The sequence below is a fragment of the Chlorocebus sabaeus genome, chromosome 16 (assembly GCF_047675955.1).
Source record: "Chlorocebus sabaeus isolate Y175 chromosome 16, mChlSab1.0.hap1, whole genome shotgun sequence".
Classification (NCBI taxonomy): Eukaryota; Metazoa; Chordata; class Mammalia; order Primates; family Cercopithecidae; genus Chlorocebus; species Chlorocebus sabaeus.
Window position 1 is genome coordinate 68,860,168 of NC_132919.1, and position 17,486 is coordinate 68,877,653.

Sequence of the window (17,486 nt, forward strand, 5' to 3'; positions counted from 1 at the left end):
CCTTCTAAACACCAGGGCAACCAGAACCCAGCCTGACCTGAGGGGCACCATGAGTCAGAGAAGCCCCCACAATTCTCTATGAAAGCGCCCCACACAGAACCTGCCGCAGTCCAGATTGGAGTCATCCCTTCTACCCGCTTTCATTCCCACGTTTTCTTGCCCCCTGGCTCTGGCCATGCAGTCCTTTAATCAACTCTTTCTTTAAAAGCAGAGGAAATTCCATCCCAACCAAAATGCCAGTGTTGTACAGTCAGTTATTAGTTCTTCCCTCTTGCAGAGCCAGCTGGGAAAGATAATTAGGAAATTAGTAGTCTTGGACCCTTTAACCCACACCTTACCCCCTCTAAGAGTTCTCAAATAAGGACCTTGACTCAGAGAAGGGAAGAGGTGAGGCCCAGAATTGTCATGAAAATAAACAGTGAGGCTCCTAGGTCCCCAGGCCTGGGGGTGGCTATAGAGCTATTCTGAGCTGTGAAAACACAGCAGTGCTCTACTAGCAAGTAAACAGCCGACTGTCCCGCCAGTGCCTGTCTGCCTGGCAGTGCCTGATCTTTTGCCAGCAGGCCAGAGAGACAGGGAGAGCAGCAGGGAGAGTCTAGCGTGCCTCTCTTCTTTAGGGTGGAAAGGAACAGCAGTGTTTATTTTTAACATTTCATTCACTCCAGTGGTTGTGAAGTGGAGAGAGAGGCTAGCACCAGGGTCATGTAAGTCCAGGGGTTCTCTCCAACCTTGAATCCCAGAGAGCAGGATGCCTGTTGCTCCCTCCTCAATGCCTGAGGCTTCAGTGATCCCTTCAGCAGCACATATACTAAAATTGCAATGGTACAGGGAAGATTAGCGTGGGCCCTACACAAGGATGACATGGAAATTCGTGAAACATTCCATACAGAAAAAATTAAATTAAAAATAAATATGAAAAATAAAGCTTGGACCAGCCTGGGTTACATGGCAAAACCCCATCTCTACAAAAAAAAAAGAAACCCACAAAAATTAAACCCACAAAAAAACACCCACAAAAATTACCTGGGTGTAGTGGTATGTGCCTGTAGTCCCGGCTACTTGAGAGGCTGAGGCGGGAGCACCACGTGAGGCAGGAGGCGGAGGTTGCAATGAGCTGAGATCCCACCACTGCACTCCAGCATGAGTGACAGAGTGAGACAAACAAACAAAAATAAAGCCTGGGGGCCAGGCGTGGTGGCTCGCGCCTCTAATCATAGCAGTTTGGGAGGCTGAGGAGGGGGGATCATGAGGTCAGGAGATGGGGACCATCCTGGCCAACATGGTGAAATCCCGTCTCTACTAAAAATACAAAAATTAGCTGGGAGTGGTGGCATGAACCTGTAGTCCCAGCTACTCGGGAGGCTGAGGCAGGATAATACCTTGAACCCAGGAGGTGGAGGTTGCAGTGAGCTGAGATCACACCACTGCACTCTAGCGTGGCGACAGAGAGAGAGACTCTGTCTCAAATAAATAAATAAATAAATAAAAGATAGATAGATAGATAGATAGATAGATAGATAGATAGATAGATAGATAGATAAAACCTGGGCACTTCGGGAGGCCGAGGCGGGCAGATCACGAGGTCAGGAGATTGAGACCATCTGGCTAACATGGTGAAACCTCGTCTCTACTAAAAATATTAAAAAATTAGCCGGGTGTGGTGGCGGGCGCCTGTAGTAGCAGCTACTTGGGAGGCTGAGGCAGGAGAATGGCGTGAACCTGGGAGGCGGAGCTTGCAGTGAGACGAGATCGCGTCACTGCGCTCCAGCCTGGGCGACAGAGCGAGACTCTGTCTCAAAAAAAAAAAAAAAAAAGAAAGAAAGAAAAAAGAAAGCCTGGAGACTTCAGCCTCCTGTGCTCTCCTAGGAAGTCACCTGTGACCTCCTCATTGTCAAGTCAGCTGGTTGGCCTCTACTCATCTTTCTTCTTCCTTAATCATTTGGCCATATCTGATACTTGACTGTCAACCACCTTGAAACCCTGTGTTCAGTGTTGCTCTGACAAAGTCTCCTCTCCTTTCTCTTCCTCCTCCTTCCTTAGCATGATGTTGGATCTTGGTTGGACACCACCCGGATGTCCCATACAGTCCCCACATCCTTAGGTTCCTTTCACACCTGTTCTTGCTCAGACTCCCCTGCTTTGTAAGTGAATCTCCTCCTCTCTGTCATCCTCTGGGCAGTGAGCCTGGCAACTTCAGAACCAACCTTGACAGCTCTTCATGCCCCATTTGCAGTCACTCATCAGGATCTGTCCAGATACTTTGTACTCGTGCTGCCCCTGGCCAACCCCATTGCCTAGACGTCCCCTAGTCCCTTCATTACCTGTGATCACCTCTCCTCTTCTTGCTTCCCACCCCAAGTCATCCTATAGAATATAGGCCAAGGAGTCTTCTTACAATACGGTTCTTCTCACTTGTCACCTGAGAACTATTCAGTGGCTCCCCATTGCCTACAGAATGAAGTTCAAACGCAAGCTCACCCACCTTGGACACCAGCTTATCTTTCTAGTTTTATGCCCTGCAGTCCCCCTTGATGGCCACACACCAGATATATTAGATAAGTTTGGATTTCCCAAACATGCCTTGGTTTTTCCAACTTTGCTTTTTCCTCCACCTGGAATATCATTTTCCCCATCTCTGCATGAACAGATTCTAACTACACCTCAAGGTCAAGCAAATAAAGCCTTCTCAACCCATTGACCTCCACCCCTCATTAGCTGCAAAAGATCTGTCTGATTTGAACTCCTATGTTGGGGCACTTACTGCATTCAGACCTTGCATTATAATGGTTTTGTTGGCATCTTAACCTGCCATCCTGAGCCCTGAGCGCCAAGAAAGCATTCCTTCCAGCCTCCAGAACTGAGCTCTGCTTACATGTCTGGTGCCCAGTATAGCAGACTGTTCACAAGGCTGTGAAAATGCTCCCCTCCCTGACGTGTGCTCTTTCGCATTGTGACTTTTTTTTTTTTTTTTGAGACGGAGTCTCGCTCTGTCGCCCAGGCTGGAGTGCAGTGGCGCGATCTCACTGCAAGCTCCGCCTCCCGGGTTCACGCCATTCTCCTGCCTCAGCCTCCCGAGTAGCTGGGACTACAGGCGCCAGCCACCTCGCCCGGCTAGTTTTTTGTATTTTTTAGTAGAGACGGGGTTTCACCGTGTTAGCCAGGATAGTCTCGATTTTCTGACCTCGTGATCCGCCCGTCTCGGCCTCCCAAAGTGCTGGGATTACAGGCTTGAGCCACCGCGCCCGGCCTGCATTGTGACTTTGCCTCTCTTCCCATCAAGATATAAAGTTTATGTCTTCATCCTTTGAATCTGGGCTTGATCTTGTGACTTGCCTTGGCTAATGGGACATTTGTGATATAAGTAAGCCAGGGGTAGTGGCCCACACCCATAATCCCAGCACTTTGGGAGGCTGAGGTGGGTGGATCACTTGAGGTCAGGAGTTCGAGACCAGCCTGGCCAACGTGGTGAAACCCCGTCTCTACTAAAAATATGAAAATTAGTCGGGCACAGTGGTGGGGACCTGCAGTCCCAGCTACTCAAGAGGCTGAAGGAGGAGAATTGCTTGAACCTGGGAGGTGGAGATTGCTGTGGGCTGAGATCGCACCACTGTACTCCAGCCTGGGTGACAGAGTGAGACTGTCTCAGAAAAACAAATATCAAAAAGCAAATGTGATCTAAGTAAAAGCTTGAAAAGCATTTGCTTGCTAGGGCTTACCCTCTTTGGGCTATGATTAGAACCCCAACTCACAAAGGGGAGAAGTCCGGGCAGCCTCCTGGAGACAGGTTGCTACAACATGGGGCCTGCCAGCCACCCCCAGTCACCAGAGCTGAGAGTGAGGTCTTAGACCACCCAGCCCCAGTCCACGTGGGTGATCCATGAAGCGATCCCAGGAGAATCTGGCAGAACTACCCAACAGAGCCTGGGCCAGATTGCTGACCTACAGAATTGTGAGCAAGGTATTGGTTTGCTGTTTTAAGCCACTATATTTTCGGGTGGTTTACTTTTTCTTTCCTTTTTTTTTTTTTTTTTTTGAGATGGAGTCTCGCTCTGCCGCCCAGGCTGGAGTGCAGTGGCGCGATCTCGGCTCACTGCAAGCTGTGCCTCCCGGGTTCACGCCATTCTCCCACCTCAGCATCCCGAGTAGCTGGGACTACTGGTGCCCGCCACCACGCCCAGCTAATTTTTTTGTATTTTTAGGTAGAGATGCGGTTTCACCGTGTTAGCCAGGATGGTCTTGATCTCCTGACCTTGTGATCAGCCTGTCTCGGTCTCCCAAAGTGCTGGGATTACAGGCATGAGCCACCATGCCTGGATCCTTCTATTTTATTTTATTTTTTTTTGGAGACAGTGTTTTGCTCTGCTGCCCAGGCCAGAGTGCAGTGGTGCAATCCGTCATAGCTCACTGCAGCCCTGAATTCCTGGGCTCAAGAGATCATCCTGCCTCAGCCTCCCAAGTAGCTAGGACTACAAGTGCTTGCTACCACACCTGGCTAACTTAACAACATTTTTTTGGTAGAAACAGGGTCTCGCTATAGTGTCCAGGCTGGTCTTGAACTCCTGGGCTCAAGGGATCCTCCTGCATCGGCCCCCCAAAGTATGGCGATTACAGATGTGAGCCACCGTGATTTCCTTACACAGTCACAGAAACACCTTGTAGATGCTACTTAATAAAATATTAAATAATAGCTCACATTCACTGAGCATTTACTATAAGCCAGGGACTTGTTTTGAAAAATTACATGGATTTACTAATTTAATTTTCATAAAAATCCTGAGGTAGATTTTATTACCGTTCCCCTTTTACGAGTGAGGAAAGTGAAGTCCAGAGAAGTTAAATAACTTGTTCAAGGTCACATGTGTGACATGTGCTGGATCCAAACCCCAGGAACCTAGTTCCAGAAGCCACACTGTAAACCACTATACCGCATTGCCTCTGCTTACGCAGATTGAGGAGAACGTTATTGATTTGCAGCCCCCAAAACACTGCTCTCCACCCACATGTCAAATTCTATATTATTTAGTGGTCCAATTTCTTTTTTTTTTTTTAATTCTTTTTTTTGAGACGGAGTCTCGCTCTGTCACCCAGGCTGGAGTGCAGTGGCCGGATCTCGGCTCACAGCAAGCTCCGCCTCCCGGGTTCACGCCATTCTCCTGCCTTCGCCTCCCGAGTGGCTGGGACTACAGACGCCCGCCACCTCGCCCGGCTAGTTTTTTGTATTTTTTAGTAGAGATGGGGTTTCACCGTGTTAGCCAGGATGGTCTCGATCTCCTGACCTCGTGATCCGCCCGTCTCGGCCTCCCAAAGTGCTGGGATTACAGGCTTGAGCCACCGCGCCCGGCCTAGTGGTCCAATTTCTAGTCCATGATTTTTTTCTTTTTTTTTTGAGACGGAGTCTCGCTCGTCGCCCAGGCTGGAGTGCAGTGGCGCAATCTCAGCTCACTGCAAACTCTGCCTCCCAGGTTCAAGCCATTCTCCTGCCTCAGCATCCCGAGTAGCTGGGACTAAAGGCGCCCGCCACCACGCCCAGCTCATTTTTTGTATTTTTAGTAGAGACAGGGTTTCACCATGTTAGCCAGGATGGTCCCTTTTTTTTTTTTTGAGATGGCATTTTGCTCTTGTTGCCCAGGCTGGAGTGCAATGGTGCGACCTTGGCTCACTGCAACCTCCGCCTCTCGGGTTCAAGCGATTCTGCTGTCTCAGCCTCCCGAGTAACTGGGATTACAGGCATGTGCCACCACGCCCGGTTAATTTTCTATGTGTGTTTTTAGCAGAGACGGGGTTTCACCATGTTGTCCAGGCTGGTCTTGGCCTCCTGACCTCAGGTGATCCACCTGCCTCGGCCTCCCAAAGTGCTGGGATTACGGGTATGATCCACTGTGCCTGGCCTAGCCTATGCTTCTAATCTTCCCACATCCTGCCCTCTCAGGTCTACCTCCAGGCTCTGGGCTACTCCCAGGCTGTTTCAGTGACAGCCCATTGTGGGGAATGGATTTATAGATCTGCCAGCAACCACCTGCCCAGAAATCCTTTGGCTCCATCTCCCCCTTCCTGCTACCTCTGCTGCGTTGCTGGTCCAGGCAGTGCAGGTCTCATCTGGAAAGCAAACGCCTGGGCTCAGCGTGCCACTGCTGCCCTTTAGCCCTGTGTCCTGGCTTGACCCGTGCAGCCAGGGTGATTTTTCACTTAGGATCTTTGGATGTCCTTAGATCTTGTCCTCTGAAGTAGTCCAATGAGAAAATGGATATGATGTGGCTTTTAAAGGGAAAAAACGACTCATATATAATAATGTTTACTGTTTATTCAAATTTCAAAGATGTATTTAAGCATCCACACATGGGCACGACACCAAGCTGGGCACCAGGCCACCAAAGCCAGGTTCAGTGAGGGGAGTGAGGGGAGGACACACGTGGTCAAAGAACTAGAGTTCAGTGTGCGAACCTCCGTGGCAGAGTTCTGTCCAAAGTACTATGGGAGCAGAAAGAACAAAGTAAATAATATTCAGGGAAAGGTAGAGAGTGGGATTCGAGCTGGGTTTTAGAGGGTGAATAAGCTGTCACTAGATGAAGAAGGAAGAGGAAAGAGGAAGGAAGCAGAGGAAGGAAGGGAGGGAGGAGTCAGAACACATGGGCAGAGGCTTAGTGGGTGGGAATGGGTTGTTCAAAGGAGGACGCATGTCTGGGGTGTCTGGGGTGTAAGCATCAGGATAACTGCAGTGTAGGGCCTGAACCCAGGTATGTGAATGACCTAATATTCCCTGCAGAGAGTGAGAAGCTCTGCAGAGGGATATTGGCCAGGGAAAAACTATAGGAGGGGGCCAGTCACAGTGACTCAAACCTATAATCCCAGTGCTTTGGGAGGCCAAGGCAGGAAGATCCATTGTGCTCAAGGTTCAAGACCAGCCTGGGCAACATAAGGAGACTCTGTCTACACAAAATATTTAAAAATTAGCTGGGTATGGTGGTGCACAATTGTAATCTCAGCAACTCAGGAGGCTGAGGCAGGAGGATTGCTTGGGCCTGGGAGGTCGAGGCTGCAGTGAGCTGTGATCACATCACTGCACTCCAGCCTGAGTGACAGAGTGAGACCGTGTCTCAAAAAAAAAAAAAAAAAAAAATTAGCCAGTGGTGGCGGCATGTGCCTATAGTCCCAGCTACTCAGGAGGCTGATTTGGGAGGATCACTTGATCCCAGGAGGTTTAGGCTGCAGTGAGCCAAGATTGAGCCACTGCACTACAGCCCGGGTGACAAAGACCTGGTCTCAGAAAACAAACAGGCCGGGCACAGTGGCTCATGCCTGTAATCCCAGCACTTTGGGAGGCCGAGGCGGGTAGATCACCTGAGGTTAGGAGCTTGAGACCAGCCTGGACAACATGGTGAAACCCCATCTCTATTAAAAATACAAAAATTAGCTGGGCATGGTGGCGGGCACCTGTAATCCCAGCTACTCAATAAGCTGAGGCAGGAGAATCGCTTCAACCTGGGAGGCGGAGGTTGCTATGGGCCAAGATCGCGCCACTGCATTCCAACCTGGGTGACAGAGCGAGACTCCATCTCAAAAATAAATAATAAAATAAAATAATAAAATAAAATAAAATAAAATAAAATAAAATAAAATAAAGATAAAGAAAAAACAATACTGGGCCAGGCGCGGTGGCTCAAGCCTGTAATCCCAGCACTTTGGGAGGCCGAGACGGGCGGATCACGAGGTCAGGAGATTGAGACCATCCTGGCTAACACGGTGAAACTCCATCTCTACTAAAAAATACAAAAAACTAGCCGGGCGAGGTGGTGGGCGTCTGTAGTCCCAGCTACTCGGGAGGCTGAGGCAGGAGAATGGCGTAAACCCGGGAGGCGGAGCTTGCAGTGAGCTGAGATCCGGCCACAGCACTCCAGCCTGGGCGACAGAGTGAGATTCTATCTCAAAAAAAAAAAAAAAGAATACAAAAAGCCAAAACTATATGAGAGGAGGGAAGGAGGCGAGGAATTTGCTGACATGGAGTCTCTGCTCTGAAAGTTAAACATAAAGTCCGTGGCTAGGCTGGTTGCATCAGAAGAGGCTATTTGACATCTCCCAGGATACCTCAAGATGGTTTCTTGGTGAATTCACCCCAGTCCAAGGGATAAGCCTGAATCAGAAACCAGATTCCTCAGCTGACCAACAGGAATTGTCTTTCAGGGAGGTCTATATTTACCAAAATTACACCTGAAGGTGAATCTGTTGATTTACTGTAACTGTCAAAGCAAAAGTAATTCTTATTAGAATGTGAATTAGTTCATTTACAAAAAGAGATGTAAGTGATGTGTTCATTTTCTTCCCATCACCATGATGTGGTGGGAAGCTGGCCTGTCGAGCTGGGCATCAGAACCAGCAGTTGGTCACAAGATAGCTTCAATAGGGCCTGGTGCCTCCATGTGCACGGCTAAAGTGCCTCTAGGATGGGATGTGTCCTGGCCCTGGCCGGGTCCTCTGCTCCAGATGTGGCTGATTGTCACCATCAGGGCAGGCTCTGTGATGCTCCCTTTCTGAGGGAGAAAGGGTCTTCTCACTCTGTCACCCAGGCTGGAGTGCAGTGGCATGATCTTGGCTAACTGCAGCCTCTGCCTCCCTGGCTCAAATGACCCTCCCACCTCAGCTTTCCTAGTAACTGGGACCACAGGTGCATGTCACCATCCTGGCTAATTTTTTTTTTTTTTTTGTATTTTTGTAGAGACAGGGTTTTGCCATGTTGCCAGGCTGGTCTCGAACTCCTGGATTCAAGTGATCTGCCTGCCTCAGCCTCCCAAAGTGCTGGAATTATAGGTGTGAGCCACTGTGCCCGGCCACTTTCTGCACCTTCTGATGGACACATTCTTTATATCTTAGACTCTCTAGTAAGCTTCCTCCTGGGAGGCTTGAAACTGAACTACTGTCTCCAGAGTTCTCCCAATCTTGGCTATAGAGTAGAGTCACCTGGGGAAATGTAAAAACCAGTCATGTCTGCGCTTTGCCCCCAGAGGCTCTGATCATATTAGGCTGAGGCGCAGTCCGGGTATGTTGAGTTTTACAAACTTCCCAGGTGATTTCAATACGCAGTCAAGGTCGAGCACCTTCGTGAAAAGCAGCTGTGCATATTTCTCCCCTTGTCGTTTGAGTGTTGACTTTGCTCTGAGAGGATCACTTAGTATGGATCCGGTGCCAAAGATTTCTCAAGCATCACCTTATTTCATTCCTTTTTTTTTTCTTACAGTATTCAGACCAGTCTGATACCTTGTTTAATTTTTCAAACAGGCTTTCCAGGCAGTGAAAAAGAGCCATGGCCCGGGGAAGGCCATGAGGTATAATTCTGCAAAGATCTGAATTCATTCCCAGCCCCACCTTTTACCAGCCAGGTGACTGTGGGCATGTTTCCTAATCTCTCTGAATTATAGTTTCTGCATCTGTGAAATGGGTATAATTAACATCTGCCTTTCAAGGTTGTTATGAGGATTAAGTGAAGCAAAGATGGAAATCATCTGGCCCAGAGTAGTCTGTCCTATACTGGCTTTTCCTTCTCAATAGGAGAATTGGGAGTGACAGACATCACATTCCTTGGAGGTCCTCAAGAAAGGGAAAGTTCCCCATCATATTCTGACCCAGAGATGTAAAGTTAAGAGGCATAAGGGGCCGGGCACTGTGGCTCATGCCTATATTCCTAGCACTTTGGGAGACCAAGGCAGATGGAATGCTTGAGCTCAGGAGTTTGAGACCAGCCTGGGCAACATGGCAAAACTCCGACTCTACTAAAAATACAAAAATTGACTGGGGATGGTGGTGTATGCCTGTAGTCCCAGCCACTTGGGAGGCTGAGGCTCGAGAATCGCTTAAGCCTGGGAAGCAGAGGTTGCAGTAAGCTGAGATTGTGGCACTGCACTCCAGCCTAGGCAACAGAGCAAGACTCTGTCTCAAAAAAAAAAAAAAAAAAAAAAAAAAAAAAAAAAGCATATGAGACATGCAGTAGGGAGGTGTTTGAGACCTGGGCCCTACTGAGAATGCTACAACCTCTTTCCCTTCATATGATGAGGTCTCTGTAGCTATGAGGTCTCTGTAGCTGGGGCCAGATAGTCTGAGTGAAGAAGCAGCAGCCACTGCGAAGGAGATAAGGGGCAGATCGAGGGCCTGGGGCCTGCTGCCACTTCCAAGAACCATCAGGGAGATTTTCTTGTTCCAGCAGCATCTCCCCTGGGCCAAGCCAGTCAGTGGGCCATGTCTGTCTGGGACCTGCTGTCTCCCCAGCTTTTTTTTTTTTTTTGAGATGGAATTTCATTCTTGTTGCCCAGGCTGGAGTACAATGGTGCAATCTTGGCTCACTGCATCCTCTGCCTCCTGGGTTCAAGCAATTCTCCTGCCTCAGCCTCCCAAGTAGCTGGGATTACAGGCGCCCACCACCACGCCTGGCTAATTTTTTTGTATTGTTAGTAGAGACAGGGTTTCATCATGTTGGCCAGGCTGGTCTCAAACTCCTGAGCTCAGGTGATCCACCCACATCAGCCTCCCAAAGTGCTGGGATTACAGGTGTGAGCCACCATGCCCGGCCCCTAGTGGACAAATTCTACCACTGATGTCAAAGAAAATTAAACTGCAGCCTCAGCACTGCTGCAGGCAGCCCCAAATGTTTCCTCTTAAGCCTCCAGAGTTCATCTGCCCCAGACACTCTGTTGCCATCTGTCCAAGGAAGGCAAGAGGGTGATGGGGACACTTTTCTAGGCCAGAATATGGGGAGAGCCCGTGGACCTCAAAGTCTTATGTCTCTTTTTTTTTTTTTTTTTTTTGAGACAAGGCCTCACTCTGTCACCAAGGCTGGGGTGCGGTGGTACAATAATAGCTCACTGCAGCCTCGAATTCCTGGGCTCGTCACTTGATCCTCCTACCTCAAGCTTCCCAAGTAGCTAGAACTATAAGTATGTGCCACCATAGTCGGCTAATTTTAAAAATTTTTTGTAGAGACAAAATCTCACTCTGTTGCTCAGGCTGACCTTGAACTCCTGGCCTCAAGCGATCCTCCTGCCCCAGCCTCCCAAAGTGTTGGGATTACAGGCATGAGTCACCCTGCCTGACCAGGACCCCAGTGTCTTCAAGTAGTTCCTTTGATGCATAACAGATAGGCTGTGGATGGACTTTCCAGTGTCAGAGAAATCTACCAAGGCCTAAAAATCTTTTGAGTGATTTAAATACATTATCATTTTCCGGATGAAGAAATGGGTTCAGATGCTTACTCATGGCCACAGAAACCGTAAGGATGAACCCAGATGACTCCCTGAGTCCCTTTTAGCTCTGAGCCAGTGAGTTGGCCATGTAAAAGCCATTGTCCAAAGCCAAGATCCAGTTGGGTCATTCTTCCACTTGATAGCAAATTGGAACCAACCCAATTGCCCAACAGGGAATGATTTGTTTACTATCGACTTGATAGAGTACCTCTTATCCTTTAAAAATCATCCATTTAGCCAGGAGCAGTGGCTCATGTCTGTAATCCCAGCACTTTGAGAGGTTTAGGCGGGTGGATTACCCGAGGTCAGGAGGTCAAGACCAGCCTGGCCAACATGACGAAACCATGTCTCTACTAAAAATACAAAAATTAGCTGGGCATGATGGCGGGTGCCTGTAATCCTAGCTACTCAGGGAGGCTGAGGCAGGAGAATCGCTTGAACCCAGGAGGCGGAGTTTGCAGTGAGCCGAGATCACGCCACTGCACTCCAGCCTGGGCAACAGAGCAAGACTTCATCTCAAATTAAAAAAAAAAAAATCCATTTGAGTATTACATGACAACCTATAAAGATGCTTATGACTAATATTAAATGGAAAAAGTAGAATACAAAAGGGTATTTAGATTGTACTTACCTAACTAGGTAAACACATGAGTGCATAGAGAAAAGAACTGCAGTTTCACTTAGATGAATGACAACGGGATGTTGGAGGGGGATTTGGGTGTTTTTAAATCATTGTCACATTGTTTTTCACGCAGCTTAAAGGTCTGGATCATCGCTGCTTACAGATAAAGTACACACTGCCTTGCATGGCCTCCAAGGCTCTGCTCACCCCAGCCCCAGTCAGCCTTTGCCATTCTGCCACCCTCACCCCATGCTCCAGCCATTGGGGCATTCACAGAACCACGAGCCTTCGTGCCTCTGTCACTGCCAGAACACTGTGTTCCACAGTCCACTACTTGACTAAATTCAACTCGTTCACCACTTCAAATGTCACTCCCTGACTCCCAGTGAAAAAGATACAGAAGAAACTCACCGTATTACTTGACTTCAGGGAGGGACTAGAATCAGATGTGGGATGGAGACACAAACTCTTTTCTGAAATACAATTTTATTGGGCTATAAGTCACATACTGTATCATTCGCCCATTTAAAGTACATAATTCAGGCCAGGCGCAGTGGCTCACGACTGTCATCGCAGAACTTTGGGAGGTCGAGGCGGGTGGATCACCAGGTAAGGAGATTGAGAACATCCTGGCTAACACAGTGAAACCCCGTCTCTACTCGAAATACAAAAAATTAGTCAGGCGTGGTGGCGGGCGCCTGTAGTCCCAGTTACTCAGGAGGCCGCGGCAGGAGAATGGCGTGAACCCAGGAGGCAGAGCTTGCAGTGAGCCAAGATCGCGCCACTGCACTCCAGCCTGGGTGACAGAGCAAGACTCTGTCTCAAAATAAATAAATAAATAAAAAAAATAAAGTATATAATTCAATGGTTTCCATGGTTTTTGGTACATTCACAGAATTGTGCAACCATCACCAGACACAAGTTCTTTTGTGTCTTTAGGATTTTGAACATATGAATGTATTACTAACTGAAATAAATAAATGAATCCAATTAAACACACATAACTATCACCTCTTCTCTGAAGTCCTCCCAGACTCCCACTAGGAATAGTTGGCTTCTCATTCTATGCTCCACTAGTCTGTCATAGCTCTTTTTTTTTTTTAGACAGAGTTTCACTCTTGTTGCCCAGGCTGGAGTGCAATGGCATGATCTTGGCTCGTCACAACCTCCAACTCCTGGATTCAAGTGATTCTCTTGCCTCAGCTCCCAAGTAGCTGGGATTACAGGCGTGCACCACCACGCCCAGCTAATTTTGTATTTTTAGTAGAGATGGGGTTTCTCCACATTGGTCAGGCTGGTCTTGAACTCCTGACCTCAGGTGATCTTCCCACCTTGGCCTCCCAAAGTGCTGGGATTACAGGCATGAGCCACTGCACCGAGCTCATAGCTCTTATCTCAGTATTTTTGTTTATTTTTTGTTTGTTTGTTTTTAGAGTCTCGCTCTGCCGCCCAGGCTGGAGTGCAGTGGTGTGATCTCGGCTCACTGCAACCTCTGCCTCCCAGGTTCAAGTGATTCTCCTGCCTCACCCTCCAAGTAGCTGAGACTACAGGCACGTGTCACCAATCCTGGATAATTTTTGTATTTTTAGTAGAGACAGAGTTTCACCATGTTGGCCAGGCTGGTCTCAAACTCCTGACCTCATGTGATCCACCAGCCTCGGCCTCCCAAAGCGCCGAAATTATAGGCGTGAGCCAGTGCGCCCAGCCAGTGTTTTTGTTTATATAAAGACCTCTCCGCAGCCCAGACTCTGAGCTCTTTAAAGGCAAGAGCTTTTATGAAGAGAGTCATTTTTCTGTACCAATGCACATCTGGCATTCAGGAAGAGTCCCAGAAACGTCCGATGAGTGAATGAAGTTTCCTTTGCATTGTGTAGAGGGGGCTTGGTAGGAGAGGCCAGAGGATGATCCAGCCCTCCTCACTTCCATCTTCATCTCCACTCCAACTCCACCTTCCCCCTTCCTCATCTTGTTCCTTATCCTCTCCCCTCCCCATCACCAATCTTCCCCCTATTCCCTCTCCACCCCTCTCTCACTTCCATCCTACTCCATCCCCACCCCTAAATCCATTCCCATTTTGACCTCCATCTATCTTTATTTCTTGAATAGACCCAGTTTTCTGAAATGCAAAGACATATTGCTGGCCTCTTAGAAATAGCAGTGGGGAGTCCCGGGCACCGCTAGACTGCGGCCAGGGCAGACGCCTTTCTCCACCCCACCCCACACCCGCCTACTTTGGCCACCTGGAGAGGACGGCTTCCCGAAGCGATGGCCGTCCAGCCAAGCCTGGGACTGCAGCGTCCGGGGAGGAACTCCCTACAGCGCCAACCGTCCTGGCCTGCCCGTGGTGCGCTCTCTCCGAAAGGTCTAACGCTCAGGGAAGGGGGAGGGGGGAGAGAGCGAGGCGGGAAGTGGGGGACGGGCTGCCTTTTTTTTTTTTTTTTTTTTAACTCTTCAAATGCAAGAGCTTTTTGGTGTCCCTAGCACGATTGCGAGCGCCTGGCCAGGCAGAACAATAGAAATGGAGGGGGGACGCTGGAAATGGTGCTGGAAGACCCCTATAACCCTATAAACCTCTCCTCCCCCTATTAGTTCCTATTAGCATTGAAAGATCCTAGTGACTTCAATGCAAAATTGTCTTTTTATAACTTTTTTCCTAAACACATCCCCCCTCCCCACATGAAATCACAAGGGCAAAGATCGCTTCCAAAGTTGCGACCTTCCGAGGCTCCAGGGCCTCTCACCCGCTCCGCTCCTGGCACCCTGACCTGACTCAACCCCATCCCCCAACAGTTCCCTTGGTTTGCACCTAGACAATAAATTTAGTTTAATTAAAAAAAAAAAAAAGAAATAGCAGTGGGAGCTCTGTGGGCTCAGAGACAGCCTCTTCCTCTGAGCGTTCCTCCCTCCACCATGACATCACTATGAAGGCAATTTTATTTATCACAACAAATACTACTATAGAATTAACAGGGGCCCGACACATGGCAGGGGCTGGAAAATACTTGCTGAATGAGTAAAGGACTTGTGAGTCTCTGGGGCAGCTAAATGAGACTGTTTCCATCGCAGGACCCAGATGGTGAGGAGAAATGCCAGAGAAGCTGCAGACCCCCTGGCCACAGAGCCTGAGTGGAGCAGAGGTGGCCCACTGTCAGCCACAGGTCAAGTGTCAGGGTGGGGACAGGGCAGGCTCCACCAGGAGGCAGGGCCAGACCACAGGGCAAGGTGGAGATGAGTCTAGGAAGCTCACCAGACTCGCCCCAGAGCTTCTGACCCTTTGGATCTCTCTGGGCTGCATTCTTCAGGGTCACGTTGCTTCTTTCTTGAAGGTGGAAGGAAATGTTCCCATCAGAGTTTTCCAACAGGCCATCTCGGGGACTTCTCCTGAGAACTCCTTGTGCACATACCCCTTCAGGGTGGCTTGGGTTGTGCCCTCAGACCCCAGTGGGGGCCCGTATCTCATCTTCCTTGGTCAGCAGGTGAACCACAGCAGCAGGCCCCCCACAGACCTCAGCCTTGGGCCACAGGTACCTTCTCCCAATTTCTGCATCTGGAGAAGCAACCTGCGGAGCAGCCAAGAGTAGCAGACCTGGCTCCCTGCAGCATTCATTTTCCGGGCAAGACAGAGCATTTCTGCTATTATGACTCCCTTTTCATGTTTTGTTTTTGGTTTTTTTTTAGATGTGGTCTCACTCTGTTGCCCAGGCTGGAGTGCAGTGGTGCAATCATGGCTCACAGCAGCCTCGACCTTCTGGGGTCAAGTGATCCTCCCAAGTCAGCCTCCAAATTTCTTTAAAGAAAAAAAATGCAAGAAAGGCAAAACAAGACATTTGTCTGGGCTGAGAGGGTAAAGAGAAGCTCAATCTTTGAGCTGAGACACAAAATGGAAAGAAGAGGCAGCAGCAGCAGCAGTAGCAGTTCTGCCTTTCCAAATCTTCCCCATCTAAGCGCTTTCAAGATACGCTGAAAGTCACGAATCGAAGTGTGGTTCCCACGGCTTTGGTCCTCGTATGAACGTCCCTTTGCCAGAACTTACTTCCTTTCCAGCCCACATGGTTGACCTGGGGGTCCAGGCAGTTCTCAAGGGAACCATAGGATTCCATGTGATGTGGGATCCCAGTTTATGATCTCTCTTCTGGTCACAGCTGAATTAGACCCAAATATGCGCCCTGAACTTCCCTTTTGCCAGATCCTGCCTAGTCAGTGCCCTCCCCTCGGGCTGGGCGGGCAGCCTGGGCTTCCTGCTGGGACGGGACCCCTTCTCTTCACTGACGGAGCAGAGGTGTGGGCGCCACATACTGTGTAAGTTTCTCTTGCTTGACACACCTGAGAAAGCTCGGTGTTTGAGCCCTACCTCCTCCCCACTTTACTCCCACCCCCAAATCCCCTCCTGGAAATAGTCCCGGTTCTTATTTATGCCTATCCAAAGTCCAAAGTCCACAGCCCATGAGGGGCAGCCCTGGTCAGGCTGGTCTTGAACTCCCAACCTCGTGATCTGCCCACTTCGGCCTCCCAAAGTGCTGGGATTACAGGTGTGAGCCACTGTATCCGGCCACTCCTGGGGCTTTTTAGTGCCTACCCTCAGTGACATTCTGGTCACCTACGCTGGCTGCTGCAGAGTAACAGAGGCTACTGTCACCAGGGCCCTGGGACCAGATGACCCTTCACCTTTTTCTCCTTCCACCCACAAACCCCCGGGACTGCTGCTGACACTTGACCGTCCTTCCCCCTCACAAACGCGTACTCCGCATGGCCTGTGTAAATGGCAGGAACTCGTAACATCTGTCAGTGTAGGCAGATGACAAGATGACAGGAGGAACATTTTCTGATGACAATGAAAGGCAGAGAGATAAGATGAAGAAAACTGTTCAGAGACATAGGCCCCCACAAGGAGATAACCAAGCATTGTCCTTCTTCAAACAAGACAGTCCCTGGCAGATCCAAGGCTAACCCAGCCCAGGGGCAGAGGAGGACACCAGAAGTAAGGAATAGAGGAAGGAACTACGAGACCTGAGGCAGCAGGGACGCTCCCACGTCCCTGCTCCACTAGAAACCACAGGGAACAGACCAGGCACAGCGGCTCACACTTGTAATCCCAGCACTTTGGGAGGCCGAGGCCAGAGGATCACTTGAGGTCAGGAGTTTGAGACCAGCCTGGCCAAATGGTGAAACCCTGTCTATACCAAAAAATACAAAAATTAGCCCAGCATGGTGGCACACGCCTGCAGTCCCAGCTACTGGGGAGGCTGAGGCTGGAGAATCGCTTGAACCTGGGAGGTTGAAGTTGCAGTGAGCCGAGATCACGCCACTGAACTTCAGCCTGGGCGACAGAGAGAGACTCCATCTCAAACAAAAACCAAAAAACAAAAACCAGTAGGGAATAGAAGCTGAAGTAGCAGGAAGACCGAGAGGAGGAGGACTTTGTCAGCATGAGAGGGAACAGACAGAGAGAAGGACCTGCTGTCCAAGGCCCAAAACTGAGATGCACATCTACTGGGGAAAATGCTCTGGGGCTTTGGGAGAACAGTCTGGTCTCTAGAGGCTCCCTACTCACCTTTAAGACCCAGGGCAGGCCAGGCATGGTGGCTCACGCCTGTAATCCCAGCACTTTGGGAGGCCGAGGAGGGTGGATGACCTGAGGT

General features: G+C 49.4%; 1 non-coding gene across 1 annotated transcript; it reads left to right on the plus strand.

Moving 5' to 3' along the window:
- Nucleotides 1–784: 784 nt before the first annotated feature.
- On the plus strand, nt 785–891 carry LOC119622269 (U6 spliceosomal RNA). Its single transcript, XR_005238930.1, has one exon. It is a non-coding gene; the product is annotated as a U6 spliceosomal RNA (small nuclear RNA).
- The last annotated feature ends 16,595 nt before the right edge of the window (nt 892–17,486 follow it).